The 13,643-nt window shown below is 36.7% G+C and overlaps 1 pseudogene; it reads left to right on the top strand.

Annotated features, from left to right (window-relative positions):
- Positions 1-642: 642 nt before the first annotated feature.
- LOC139744602 (pancreatic alpha-amylase pseudogene) overlaps positions 643-13,643 on the top strand; it is a 28,106-nt pseudogene continuing 15,105 nt past the window's right edge.

Below are 13,643 nucleotides of genomic sequence, written 5' to 3'. Positions count from 1 at the left end.
TTTTCCTTCTGATTTCATGTCAGAAACTGAAATTAGGAAAGGCATTGACATCACTTCATGTTAAATTTGTTTTAGTGTGATTGTTTCTGCGACATTATTTCATGAAAGAATACGACAGTTTTTAATTCCGTGACTTTTTTTATCATACAGAATGTCCCCCCTCAAAAAAAAAAAACATTAGGATTTTTGCATTGATAACTTCCAATATGACTAAACCGTCTGAATAGTATTTCAGAGTCTTGAAATGTAACATCTTACCTACAGTTTGCAGAAAACCCCATTAAATTTGGTTAAGTGGTCACAGAGAAATGTGCATTGTTGTCACAAGGATGTCATGGGTCTGATTCTTCGAAGTTTAGCACTTGGATGATCTTGGAACTGCATATTAATGTCTGAACACAATGGGAATGCTCAACAAAAATCCTCATTTCTCTTTGACCATTGAAGCAAATAATCAGATGGGGTTTTCTGTAAGATGTGGGTAATAAGTTATAGTTTCATACCCTGAAATTGTATATGGACCGATTCACTATTTTTAAAGTTATTGTTGTGGAGGGTCCCGTCGTGATACTGATGAAAAGAATTACTGAAATGAAATTGTCCCGTTACTGTGATTTTTTTCAATTTCTTTGAAACAGCAATATGTACGTTGCGCTGTTCGTACTCTGCCTGGCCGCTGTGGCTCAGGCGAATTACAAGAATCCCAACACGGTGGACGGTCGCTCAGCTATGGTGCACCTCTTTGAATGGCCGTGGAAGTCCATCGCGGAGGAATGCGAAAAGTAAGAGGTGGCGGGATCGAGAAAATTTAGCTCTCGTTTGATAACTCTGGGACAAGTTTTGGTTTTGGTCTGCATCTTTCTTCGTGCATCCCCCTTCACAATATCATATATGTATACACTCACACACACACACACACACACACACACACACACACACACACAAACACACACACACACACATACACACATCAACAACATACATACATTCATGAGACCGTTCTTCACTCAGTAAACTTTCTTGAAAATGTTGTTTTCAAAGAATTGGTCTTCATGAACTTGAATAATTCGCGTACTTAGGCCTGCTACTAAAATTGAAAAGTTGCAACCAATACAAAACTCTGTGGCTAGATTTCAAAATTCAAATTTATTTTCTTTTCCATCAAATAAACAGGAAAATTATATACAATGTATAAGCAGAACGTGTTTGTAATAATTGCAAAAAACGTGATTTAACAAAGCGCATGTGAAAATGAGTAACAAATAAAGAAAAAAAAATGATTTTTTTCAATGTAAAAGTCTACATTTGCATATAATACAATACAATACAATGATGGGAATGGAAATGGAGGGTCCAACAAAAAAGCAAAGCTTGTACGATATGGGACCCTCAGGAAATACATAAGACAGCGCATAATGAATTAAGCTACAAACCGATATAAAATAAAACAAAACAATTTCTTACAATTGATTACAGATTCAATTCAATTCAATTCAATTCAATTCAATTCAATCATTGGCTACTCGTGCTCCCAATGAGCATTTTAACTGAGGTAATGTGTTTGCAAGAACTAGGTCCCACGTATATCTGCCGCAGTTAATAACAACTATCATCCGGCAAGAAACCTTCGCTCTCAGTCAAATTTTCAACCATTTTTTTACTGTCCAAGATTTTTTACAACTAGCAGTAGTAGGGTTGTGGACCAAGTTACCCACGGATCTCAAGTAGTATGTGATTTTTAAGAGTCTTATGAAAACATATATTCTTAAATTTTTAAATGTACTGGGCTTTACGCTGTATGTAAAAGGTTTGTCATATTCATATTCATTGATTTATTATCAGGACTACAATTTTATCATATTCAACGCTATAAAGATTTTCATACAGAGCGGTTCTACGAAGTCGCTATTATATGGCACAATACCCTTTTAGAATACTATCCCAACAGATAATTAGCAACTTAACTATATACGTTGTAAATTGCTTTATTTTGCACGTGAATTTTATGGTTGGAAAATGGCAATTTTTTTCTCTACAATTTATACGTAACTCCACCCTTCTCTGAAAATAAGATATACGAGTACTTGCGTGCTTTGCCTTGAAATCTTCTGGTTGAAACTATGGACAGAGATGACTAAAAATAGTACTATTCACTCAGGCCCGGGCAGCATCGAAGTGAATAGTACCATTGAGGCATTGAGGTCCATAGTTTAAAGTAGAAACTCGAAGTTAGAGAGGGATATGTAATGTGTTTTATATTTTGGATAAAACATTCAAACAACAGAAGGGGGAAAGGCAGCTGGTGCTCCATCGGCATCTGGTCACCGGCCACAGAGCCATTGATTGGAAATTAAAAAACGTATATAAAATACAGGTCCCAGGTGACACCGTAAGATTTGCACACGCCGGCCAGCCGTCGAGCTCTCGTATAGCCGCTGTATTCTGGGAGTCGATTGTTCATTACAAATAATATCACAGTCTTTTCGACAAATAATGTATCAATTGGAAATGTTGTCATAGTGCTTGGAAAATATCACCGTGAAAATGATGGCGTCAGTTTCCTAATACATATAGTATACCATGTTCAAAACATGCCAACATTCGAAAATACTTGCAAATATACAAGCAATCACGTGAAGATTTTTCAACCAATAACTGATATACAAAGTACTTTGCTCTGAGATTCTGGTTAAAGGGATGGTACAGTATTGGTGGAGATGAGAATTTTGGCTTTTAACTTTTGCGAGATACCAAGAAAACACTAATGATATAGTACAGAACATACCATTTTAAGAGGAATTCAAAGTTTATTTGATGAAAATCGGGTTTGAAATGACTGAAACATTCAAAAGCAAAGTAAAACAAAGCAATCGTAATAAAGTGTGGGTCCCACACTTTATTAGAATCGCTCTTTTTGGATATCTCAGCCATTTCAAAACCAATTTTTATCTAATAAACGTTGAATTCCTCATAGAATTACATGCTCTTTCATATTTTATGGGAGGTTTCTCATTATCTCACCAAAAAAATGTTAGAAACCTGAAATTAGGTCTCAACCAAAACTATACGATCCCTTTAGAGGACAAAGCTCTGATGCAAAATATAATAAACAAATATACTTTGCCCTGAGTTTCTGGTTAAAATTTCGGGCATATGTGATTCCAAAAAATGATGCATGCTATTCACGAAGGGGCTGTGCCCATCAATGACATGTACTATCGGAGGTACTGAGGCCCGTAGTTTTAACACACACACACACACACACACACACAAAAAAAAAAAACACTTGACATTCAGAGTATAAATCATTATGTTTTATATTTTGGATAAAAGAGCTTAAACAAGAGCAAGGGGGAAATTTCATGGCTTATCATTTATTTTGTCTTGTAGTCTTGTGCTCATATTTTCATATCCAAATTTTGAAAAAAAATCCGAGTTTGAACAGTCAATACAAACGTCTTAAAAAGTCTAACAATTTTTGTCGAAACACATTTACATTATTTACATGATTTCATTTTGATACAGCCATGGAAATGATTCTGCTGGGGCCACATATTTTCTTGGTTCATGTTCATTGTTCTAAAAAAAAAAATTTAAAAAAATCGGTTCTATTGTGGTTGTGGTGACGGTGGTTATGGTAGTAGTTGTGGTTGTTGGTCGACAATCTCTTCAGAGCTCAAAATCATTTCCAGTTGACTGTTGGAAATGACCGAGTGCAATATCTATAATTTATGCTACATGTATTACCATCAACGTCGACATTTTTTGTATTAGTCATCTGATGTTACAGATGTTGATGGTTGATCAGGACGATTTTCAGAAAGAATCTCAGACATTTGACGCTTTAATTGGTATGCTCACTATGTCATCATGCAAAATTTTGTATGGATGTCTCCCAGGTTGTGGTGACCTGACACAGACATGATATCCCTATAGATGAATACCCAGCATGGTCTATATACACAAGTGATGATCTAGTTTCTTGCAATGAATGATAAGTGTGATATGCTTTGCATAACCAGTAGCTTCACAGATGTCAGTGGCCATCTTGGAGAGAGTCCATTTCCCCGAGGTAAATTAGCAAACCACATCACTTATTTGTCTCCATCTTCATCAGGAATCCCCTACTTTTGCCTCTCTCATAACCATTCACATCAGCCTAGAGGATTTGGTTTGGATAAGATTTTTTTATCCATGTCCATAACGGGGCATCTATCGTTTCCTTTGAGACCATGCATTAAATCCCTTTGACTTTTCTTTTCATCACTTTGATGGCCTTTCATCTGGTATTTTCTACATCATACGGTTTGCAAAGTATACTGCTGTGTTCAGACACACCTTTCTCATACGGTATCTAAATTGAGCAGCATCTAACTCGAGACATTACTGATAAAGGATGCTGCTTTACATTGGTCCTGTCGCTTTTCTTCATTTTTACAAGGAAAGCCTTATCATTGTTCACTCTTCTAGTTTTCAAGAAATTCAATTTTTAAAGAGCAAAACGCTTTGACTTTTTTGTGTGTACAGCCTCCTTTATGCTTGTTGTTTCGTTTACAGGTACAGAGATATGACAAGATTTCCTCTAGGCCTTTAAGGCCTATTTCACTTCCTCCTCTGAACAAATTTCCGGAGAACTGACAGTCCATATTTGAGTTGTTTTGGGTGTTTTCACTGCCTGTTGCAGTTGTGAAATTATACAAAATCAGTAAACTGATCAAATCGCTTACTAGCAGAGGCCGCCATCTTTCCAGTGAATAGACGACTTAATTTGTTTACAAATTAATAACAATTTTCAATTGAGAGCTGGCTTTCTATGCGGGCCCGTAAATTCATGAAATTCAATCTTTTTCTCCTTCATGCGTCCGGTACACCTAGGCTTGAGCTATGCCTTTTGAATTTACCTGACGTATGGCTTAGTGTGGGTCAGTAAAAGTGAATGCACGAAAGTTAATCAATCAGATTGAAGACATGCTAAAGCCCAATTTATAATTCTTTTTAAACGTTTTGGTTTATGTAGAGTGTTTCGCTGCTTTGATCGCCCTATCCTCTGGGAGATTCATTGTCAGTGTTCTCATCCTCCTCGATTAATCCAATATGATTGCATCAGTTGGCACTGCCCCTTGTTTGAATAATCTACAGTCGTTGGCTACACCAACTCTCCCATTCCATCTTCCAGTGTTTCGCTATCGATGATGGGATCGTACTACACATCCGTTTGCACATCATCAATAACCGCATACTCATCTTGGTTGCCGGCCCCTCCATGAACGACTTTTCCGACCTCCGTGTAGCAATCGTCTATTTCAGCAACCTCCCCTGTCTGCTGTCGGTCGCAGGTCTTCTGAGGAAAAAGACCCTCCATGTATGTGTGCCTGAGTCTGTTTAGTCTTTTCGGCTTCACTTTATTCATGAGTACGGTCAAGAGTGATTCCTTCTTTCCTTTAGTCTGATCACTGGTCCGACCGTACTCAGGACCGGTTCCTCCAACAAGGCTGCTGTCACCAACCTCAGCGTAGCAACCTTCTGTATTTGATTCCCCGGAGCCGTCTTCACCATTGATATTCACAGTAAGTGATTCCTTCCTAGCTGCTTGCTTGGGACACTCGGAAGGACCTTCGACCACAACCTGGTTGACGCTAGTATTCTCGCAGATCACTGAACGCTCTTGGACGATCACTTGCGGCTCGGCTGAACCCTTGTCCACGACATCGTGTTCGTCATTAGGGAGAAGGTGGGCCGGAAGCGTGGGATGCTCTTCGCTGCTGAATGGCGAATGACAATAAGATGCTGTTGCAGTATAAGTTGCATCTGTTGTACGCATTATATAATGTCATACTTATTCATCTGCTCATTAATAATCAAATTTCAAAGTTAGTATGTTAAACTAATGATTAAGTTCTCATTTTTCTCTTTTACTTTCATGGCTTATGCACTTTGTTTCTATATAAGGAAAACTGTAGATAAACATGAACAATGTGTCGTACGCTATCTTGCATAGTAGCCTCTCTCACTTGGGAGATAGCTATGAACCAAATTGTGGCATTACGAAAAAAAAAATTAACCCTTGTAAATGTTATCATTTGTACATTTACAGTGGGAAAGAAAATAACTCTGGTAATTAGTTCTGCTGGAAGGACAATATGTACTAAGCATGGAGTGAATACATCACATTGCTTCAATCAGTGGTTCTTTTTTCCGCTGCTGGTTATCGGTTATTTTCTAAAGCGTAACTGTAAAAGGAAGACGAAAAGGTAAATATTAAATGACAGCTCCTTCTTCTTCTCCCTTTACCAACCAAAACTAGAGTTGCTAGACTTTACCTTTATCAAAGATTAGAGTAACGTTTCGAGGAGGTCCCGTGAGAATGCTTGGTAAAAGAAATAACTAATACCAGGAGTAAAAAATCAATTTCATTCTTAAATCATTCAATATATCTTTTTGCACAAATGCCCCCTCCCCTCCGCTCCCAAAACAGTATACATGTACATGTTCACTTTCATTCACATGCGCTGCCAAACATTCATAAAATGGATTTTTTTAATACTTTCTTTTTGGACTTGATATGACGACACCCGATTCCGCTTTACCCCGTTGCATTCGCAATTCTGTAAAGAGACAATACACTTTTGATTACTTCAAGTGAAAAAAAGGTTAGATGTTAAAACTCAATATCTTGAGAACCAAGAGTATCGAAACTCTTCGTTGAGAATTTGATGAAAGACAGCGGTTAGTGTTGCAGGTCCACATACTTACTTGTTCTTAGGCCTACTGTTCTTCCTCAAACGTCTTTTGTGTCGTATATATCCGTATCCCAGACATCCAGCGATTACATAGCATGGAACTACTATGGCAAGAAATATCAGCATTGTCGCACACATACGTGCTTGATTCGGCGAGTGAAATGGTTTCACCGTCTCATTTGTTGGCGACTGTCCAGCGTTCAATGAAGTTGTCGTCTCTGGTGAGACGGTCGTCCACATTTTGCGACGCCGATGTACGATGCTCTGCTGCTGCGTGGAATTGTTGACGTCAATGCCATCTGTATGGAGATGTCATTTTTGAATGACTAAAGGACAGGAAATAACTGGGAGAGATCTTTACCTTGACGACTCAGTGTTGGAGTTTAAGAACGTTGTCGTCTCTGGTTGGGTGGTTGTCAAAGATTCAGGAGGTTCTGGAGAAGGGTGTACATTTGCATATATATAAAACAGATATTTTTATAATTACTTCAAGTGTAACTGAGATCATTTACACGTTTCTTTCTTATCCTGTCCCTGGTATTACTTTCTCTATTTTCCCTTTGTGTTATCGTCACAAATTACTTCAGTTACTGATTATTCTCAAAACAGTATTTGCTATATATGGATTTCAAGTTACTCACAGGGTTACCACAACAGTACATGGAAATTACCTTTTCAGTTTTGTAATTCTACTTTATAACAGCACTGCCGTAGCCCACTGACTAACGCGAGACCAGAATTTCTTAGAGGCACTTGAAATGCAGTTGTTAGCGATGGACAGAACGTGGCCATGTATTACTTTCTCTTTGTTCCTTTCATGTTGTAGTGATAAAGTACTAAAGTTTCGAGGCATTGTGAGAGCAGTGATGTCATTTGAAAGCTATAGCTTTTCAGATTCTCAATGGGATGCCACTTCAGCACAATGTGCATTATGTTTCGATTTCCTAACCTTCAATATTAGCAGCAATACCGAAACGGAGAACAGATCGTTTTTCATGGGTTATACACTTTCACAGAGGCGCTTTGAAAATACATCTCCTACAAACCAAGGCTTTTTTGTGTGAATCCTTTAAAATCATATTTTTCTTTCAAAATCTTGTACAATTAATGTTGTTGTAAACATATTTGTAAAACCATTTTACGTTGCGATTTATCTACCCAAGATTATTCGGAAAAAATATATGATTTTGTTAAAATGCTGTGATTAGTGATGCAGACATATACGTCCGTCACACGTTTATGTTGCTCCGTGATTGCGTAGCCCTCTATACCGCTGTATTCCCAAATCGGGCCCCATACTCGTATTTCGTTGCAGTCTTGTAAGCTATATTTGTCCTGGTTTTTCAAGTGAAATCACGTTAAATTCTTGGTCTTCCGGTCGCAAAGTAAAGATTGTTAATAAACACAGAAAAACACACATTATATACAGGGGCGGATCCAGGAATTCCGTGAAAGGAGGAGGGGAATATTTCTCGTGCCACTTCTGGGTTTCATCAGCTGATAGACTTCAGTGCAATTTTCTGATGCCACTAAAATCGAAAATGAAAAGGGGGCGCATGCGGCACCTTTCATTTTTTCTTTTTCTTTTTTTTTCCAGAAAAATAAAGGGATCCATCACTGATGTAGAAACTGCAAAAAGAACTCAAAAACCTAATGAAAGAGATTGCTGAAACCTTGAGCAAAATATAAATGTTACTGACATTTTAACACACACACACAAACACAAAATGGGCTTATACACCCGGAAAAAAAAGAAAAAAAAAACTAAAACTTTTTTCAGTACATATTCTTAGAGAAGGTTTTGATGAGAATCATTGTGTTGTATACCACATTAAAGATTATTGAATTTGCTATCAACCTAGTAGATAAAGATAAATTTTATGCAGAATGAACACATTGATTTTTGTCTTCCAAGACCCAAAGTAAAATAGCAAACCTTGACATTTTGTTATTCACTTGCAAATGCCCTTCAAGATAGAAATGAATCAAAAGACCAATTTAACACAATGATACGCATCAATGAAATAGCAAAGATACGTTTTCGTTCCCTTGTATCGCTTTATATCCTCAAACAAACCAAAGTAGGAAACTAAAGGGGAAAAATAAGTGCTTTCTGTCTAATCAAGCTTGAAATGTCACAGGGAGTAAGCCTCAAAGGTGATAAAATGGACAGAATTTCTTTATTCTATTCTTTAGATTTAAGAATTTGAAAATTCACAAAACAAATTCATAACCAAATATAATTTTCAATTTTCTTAATTTTAAATAACATTTGAAATTTCTACATTTTTTTAAATATTGCGTCTTTAATGCCATTTGAATTTACATTTGACAGAAGATTCTTCAATTTCTCCATTATTTCTCCCGAAATTTTCATCTTTGGGGGCTACAAAGTCATTATAATTATCATGGGATGGTTTTTGCAGATTGATTTGTATTTTTTTTTTTATCGTGTTGGATTGTCGTTTGTTGTCATTTGAATATGGAAAAGTACATACACATGACTGACAACTTTCATGACAGCTTTCCAGCAAAGAGACCCACAACACGTAAGCATGTATATATATATATATATATATATATATATATATATATATATATATATATATATAAATCCAACCACCGCGCAGAGTCCCAAGAATAAGCAGATCCCTGGGCCAGCCAGCCGAGATCGAGAAGTAGGCCTACATATATATGTACAACAACATGGTGATATACATACAGCTACAACATGGCAAGGTTTAATAGAAAGGAAACATGATTTATAGATGAGACATCTCCATTGTCTCTCAAGACTGAAGAAAAACCATACCCTCCATCACGAAGATCACCAGTTATTTTTCTCTTTCGTCACATGCATATTATTATGTACCAGAATCGAATTTTGACCTATTTAAATCCTCCCCAGTAAAATACTAAGTTGTACAGTTCCTTGGCTCCATGTTCATGCCTCTTACGCCATTACGTTGGGCGAGTATGGGCCCTGATTGTGTCACATTCTATGCTTAATCAGCTAAGATTTTGTTTCTTTCTGCTTTGCCATCACTTCACGATAGCGTGTTTTTTTTTCATACCGCACTTCTTGAAGCACTATAAGTCCTACACTCATGCAGCGTTTTGTCATAGTATAGATTTCTTCAGATTTCTCTAGGAAACTGTACGAAGGGGGGGGGGGGGTCCTAATATTAATCACACAATTGGGAGAAATATTTTGCTTGGTGATTATTCAAAGGAGAATATTCGAAGAAAGTTACTTTTTTTCGAAAATGCTGTGATTTGGGTTACAAACCTTTGTTCGTAACACATTTGTATTTTGAGTTGCTCCATGTGTAGCCCTCACAGCAAACATCCATGTACCCTGTCCGGGTCCTGTATGTCGTTGACACCTTGTAGGCTGTCGTTGTCCTGGTTTTCAAATGAATATCACTTTAAATTTTCAGTAGCAGCAGATTAAAAAAAAAGTTACACAACACATACACACACATGTAGAAACAACAAACTTATACACAAACCATACGCAATGAAACTAACAGTCATTAACAAAAGTCATGAAGAACATTATAAAAGAGACTGCTGAACCTTTGAGCAAATAAAATTGATGACATTTGTCCGCAATGTTTGATATTGTAAGAGATTCTATGGGCAATTTATGGAGCAATATGGCTCCTAATGCTTAATGCTCAAGAAATTCATGGCTTGGATTTTATACCATAAGTGATTGCAAATTCTTTACACGTATATGCTGCTTTTAATTTTATTTTTGTGCGTTTAGAGAATGGATGCCAAGGGGAGCGTGTGGAATCCAAGGTTGATCTCTGTGAGATAAGTTACTGAATATCATAATTCTTTTGTACAGACCACACACCGGTATTTCGTGCATTTCCCAAACCAATGACATGTCCTGTAGGCTTCAACGATTCTCGTGTATGACCATCTGTAGGTGATGGAGACAACATATCTGTAATACAAAGGAAGAATTTCGATTTCAAATAACTTTGAAACTTTAATGAAAAGCTATGATGAAAGACTTTGATCAAAACTTGAATGACTTGACATAAATATTTTACAACGTGGTTCTAAAAAGAAAACCCTAAAAGAGGCAACTACATAAAAAGTATTGTTACTGTATATACAGAGCATAATAAACACAGAAACGCCTCGAATTATCAGAAGTACATAAAGAAGCGGAAAGTCCTAGACCCTTTGCTCACTAAAAGTCCCTGACTTTGGATGTTTTATTTCAGTATATTAGGTCCCTGATCGATGCACATTTTACAGAACTTCTTGAACACTTCAAGCAGAGTAAGAAAATGCATTAATCCTCGTTCAAGAATGACTTTGAAGTTCCTTCGAAATATACGTATCCTATTTTAGTTTGCACCATATACACAGAAATAGTAGCAGTTCATTATTTCGAAGATTCTCTCTTCCAAAGGGCGGTTAAATTGAGATAAAGGTTTGTAATTTCTGAAGGTGTTGATCCGAAAATGGAAAAAAGAATTTCAATTCCGAGTGTTCATTTACAGATTGCGTCTTCTTTTGTTTTCGGATTAAAAGAAAAATCTTATTTCATTTTGGGATAAACGAACCTTTGGAATAACGAATCATATTTCATTTACAAATCAACGAACGACCATCATCTTAAAGAAATAAGTCATAACATGAATCTAAACACGACGAATGACTGAGAAATTATTCAGGCATAAAAACAGAATACAACAATATATCTACTTTTGTTGTTGCTTTAATTGCTGTTCAGCTATTTTTACTTTGGTATATTTTGGGTGCAGTTATTGGTTTGTTGAACACGAAACGTCGACCAGCATTCCAAGCTGTCAAACTTGAAAGGGAAAGGGCGCGTTACTATCAAGTTACATCTATAAGATTAAATCCATCATAACCAAGAAGAAAGCGGGCAAACAAACACAAAAATCAGTGTATTTCAAAGCCTTTTTTTGTTCGTGATACGGTGATGCTGTTAACAATTTCAGAAACTCAAGTTTGAAGAATAATTCTACTTTGTTTGGTAAAGTTGATATTCTATGGAGGTAAGTCTGTCAAATAATTGAGGTATATAAAAGTTTCCTAACGGTGAAAGAATGGCAGTTATCGTTTCTGTTATAATGTAAAATATTTTGGAGAAAAAGATCAATCATTCGCAATAATTAGGAACCTATATGCAGTTTGCACAATGTGACGGTGTCATCTACACATCTCTTTAACGGATATTTGTATAGTCTACATGAAATTTTGTGTTCAAGTCACTGCAATTCTCTGCAATTCAGACATAACAACCCCTTCCCCTTGATTGTGTCATCATAACGACATCCTTACAACTCCGAGTAGCCGCGTATATAGTTGAAAGCTGATGACATTACACAAAAAAGGCTTCTATTTTGGGAAATTGGGCGATTTCTGCATGCGTGTATTATGGATGGAAATAAGCTGCTTGGTGGAGGTCTGCGCTCTACGAGTGCTTTTTCTGTTGTTGTTTTTTTATTCATTTCTTTTCAGACAGTAAATTGCGGCGGACAATTTACCTCAGATATATTAAGCTACATTACTGTTTCACGTTAACGTTTCATTCAGGGTCACACCCAAATACTTGCATGTGTCAGCTTCACTCACAAGATAATCATTTCTATCTTGATTTAAATGCTGTTAAGTTGATGTCTTTACCGCATTTGCACGATTATCATCGAAGTACACTAATTTCCTCATTAAGTGATAAACACATTACATTGGAACCATTTTGAAATTGACTTCAGACCGTCGTTGACACACTTTTCCAATTTAGGTGCATTTAAGTGAGGAATAATGTGTAGCATACCCTCAGAGTAGATATAAATGCACAAGCGTGCATGCACATTCACAGACAGGCACACACACGAATGCACGAAGATGTGCACACTGGTATATTTACACAATATATTATTCATTATCATAATGATTATATTCACTATCAGATCTGCTTTTACCCGATTTATGCATACTTTCTAGATTATAACAAAGTACCCCACGTGCTGTAACAACTCACCCCAGCAACAGGGGAATTTACAAAATGTTGTATTTTTAATTCCGTAATATATTATTCATAGTTGCTTAAATGACAAAGTTTTAATTGTCTCCAATCAACAGAGGGTATAAGTAATTCTCACAGAGAAAATTAAATAATTTCTCTGTTTGTTTGTGTTATGATTTTTTTCACTGATACGTTGCGTTGAAATTATTCATATTTTATCAAGTTCAGCATGAACTTGGGTTACGAGTTTCCTTTACGACCAAACTTACGTTCGTGGGACTCTGCAGATTCCATCACTGGCGGTGCTTTCATGGAATATGATGAGCACCGTTACAGCGATCAAGAGTGAGAGTTTTCCGAGCGAACTCATGCTCATACGCCTGCCAAAATTTGTCCTTGTGACAGCAAGGGATACGCCTTTAAGATATCTTTACGAACCTGGTATGGACCTGTTAAAAGTTGGACAAAATTTACTTTAATTCAAAGGTGAATATGAAACACCGAATCTATCTATTCATTCATATGTCATTGTATGACCTATTCAGTAATTGCTGCAGCTAGAATTGACAGTGATAATAGATAGCCCACTGCGATTTTAAGATACCAGAATGTCGTCAGCTAGATGGTAGTATGCCAAACTTTCTTGATCGTTTAAACTTTTGTTTTTATTTTGCGTAGCTCGAGTCAATGATAGTAGATCTAGGGAGTTTTCGTTGAAAGTAAACTTGCTCCCGAATACAATATCGAGATGAAATGAGGCAAAATGCTTGTTGCTTATTTAGCAGAGAAAATGGCCTAAAATATTGACTAGTGCATCTCGTTGCTATTACATGTACAAGGAAAGGGGTGAAAAGACAGCAGAACTTGGTGTCAAATAGTGA

The sequence above is a fragment of the Diadema antillarum genome, unplaced genomic scaffold (genome assembly GCF_040938485.1).
Source record: "Diadema antillarum isolate AM-2024a unplaced genomic scaffold, OU_Dant_1.0 seq00001194_RagTag, whole genome shotgun sequence".
In the NCBI taxonomy this organism is placed as follows: Eukaryota; Metazoa; Echinodermata; class Echinoidea; order Diadematoida; family Diadematidae; genus Diadema; species Diadema antillarum.
This window is presented reverse-complemented; position numbering and strand designations above follow the sequence as displayed.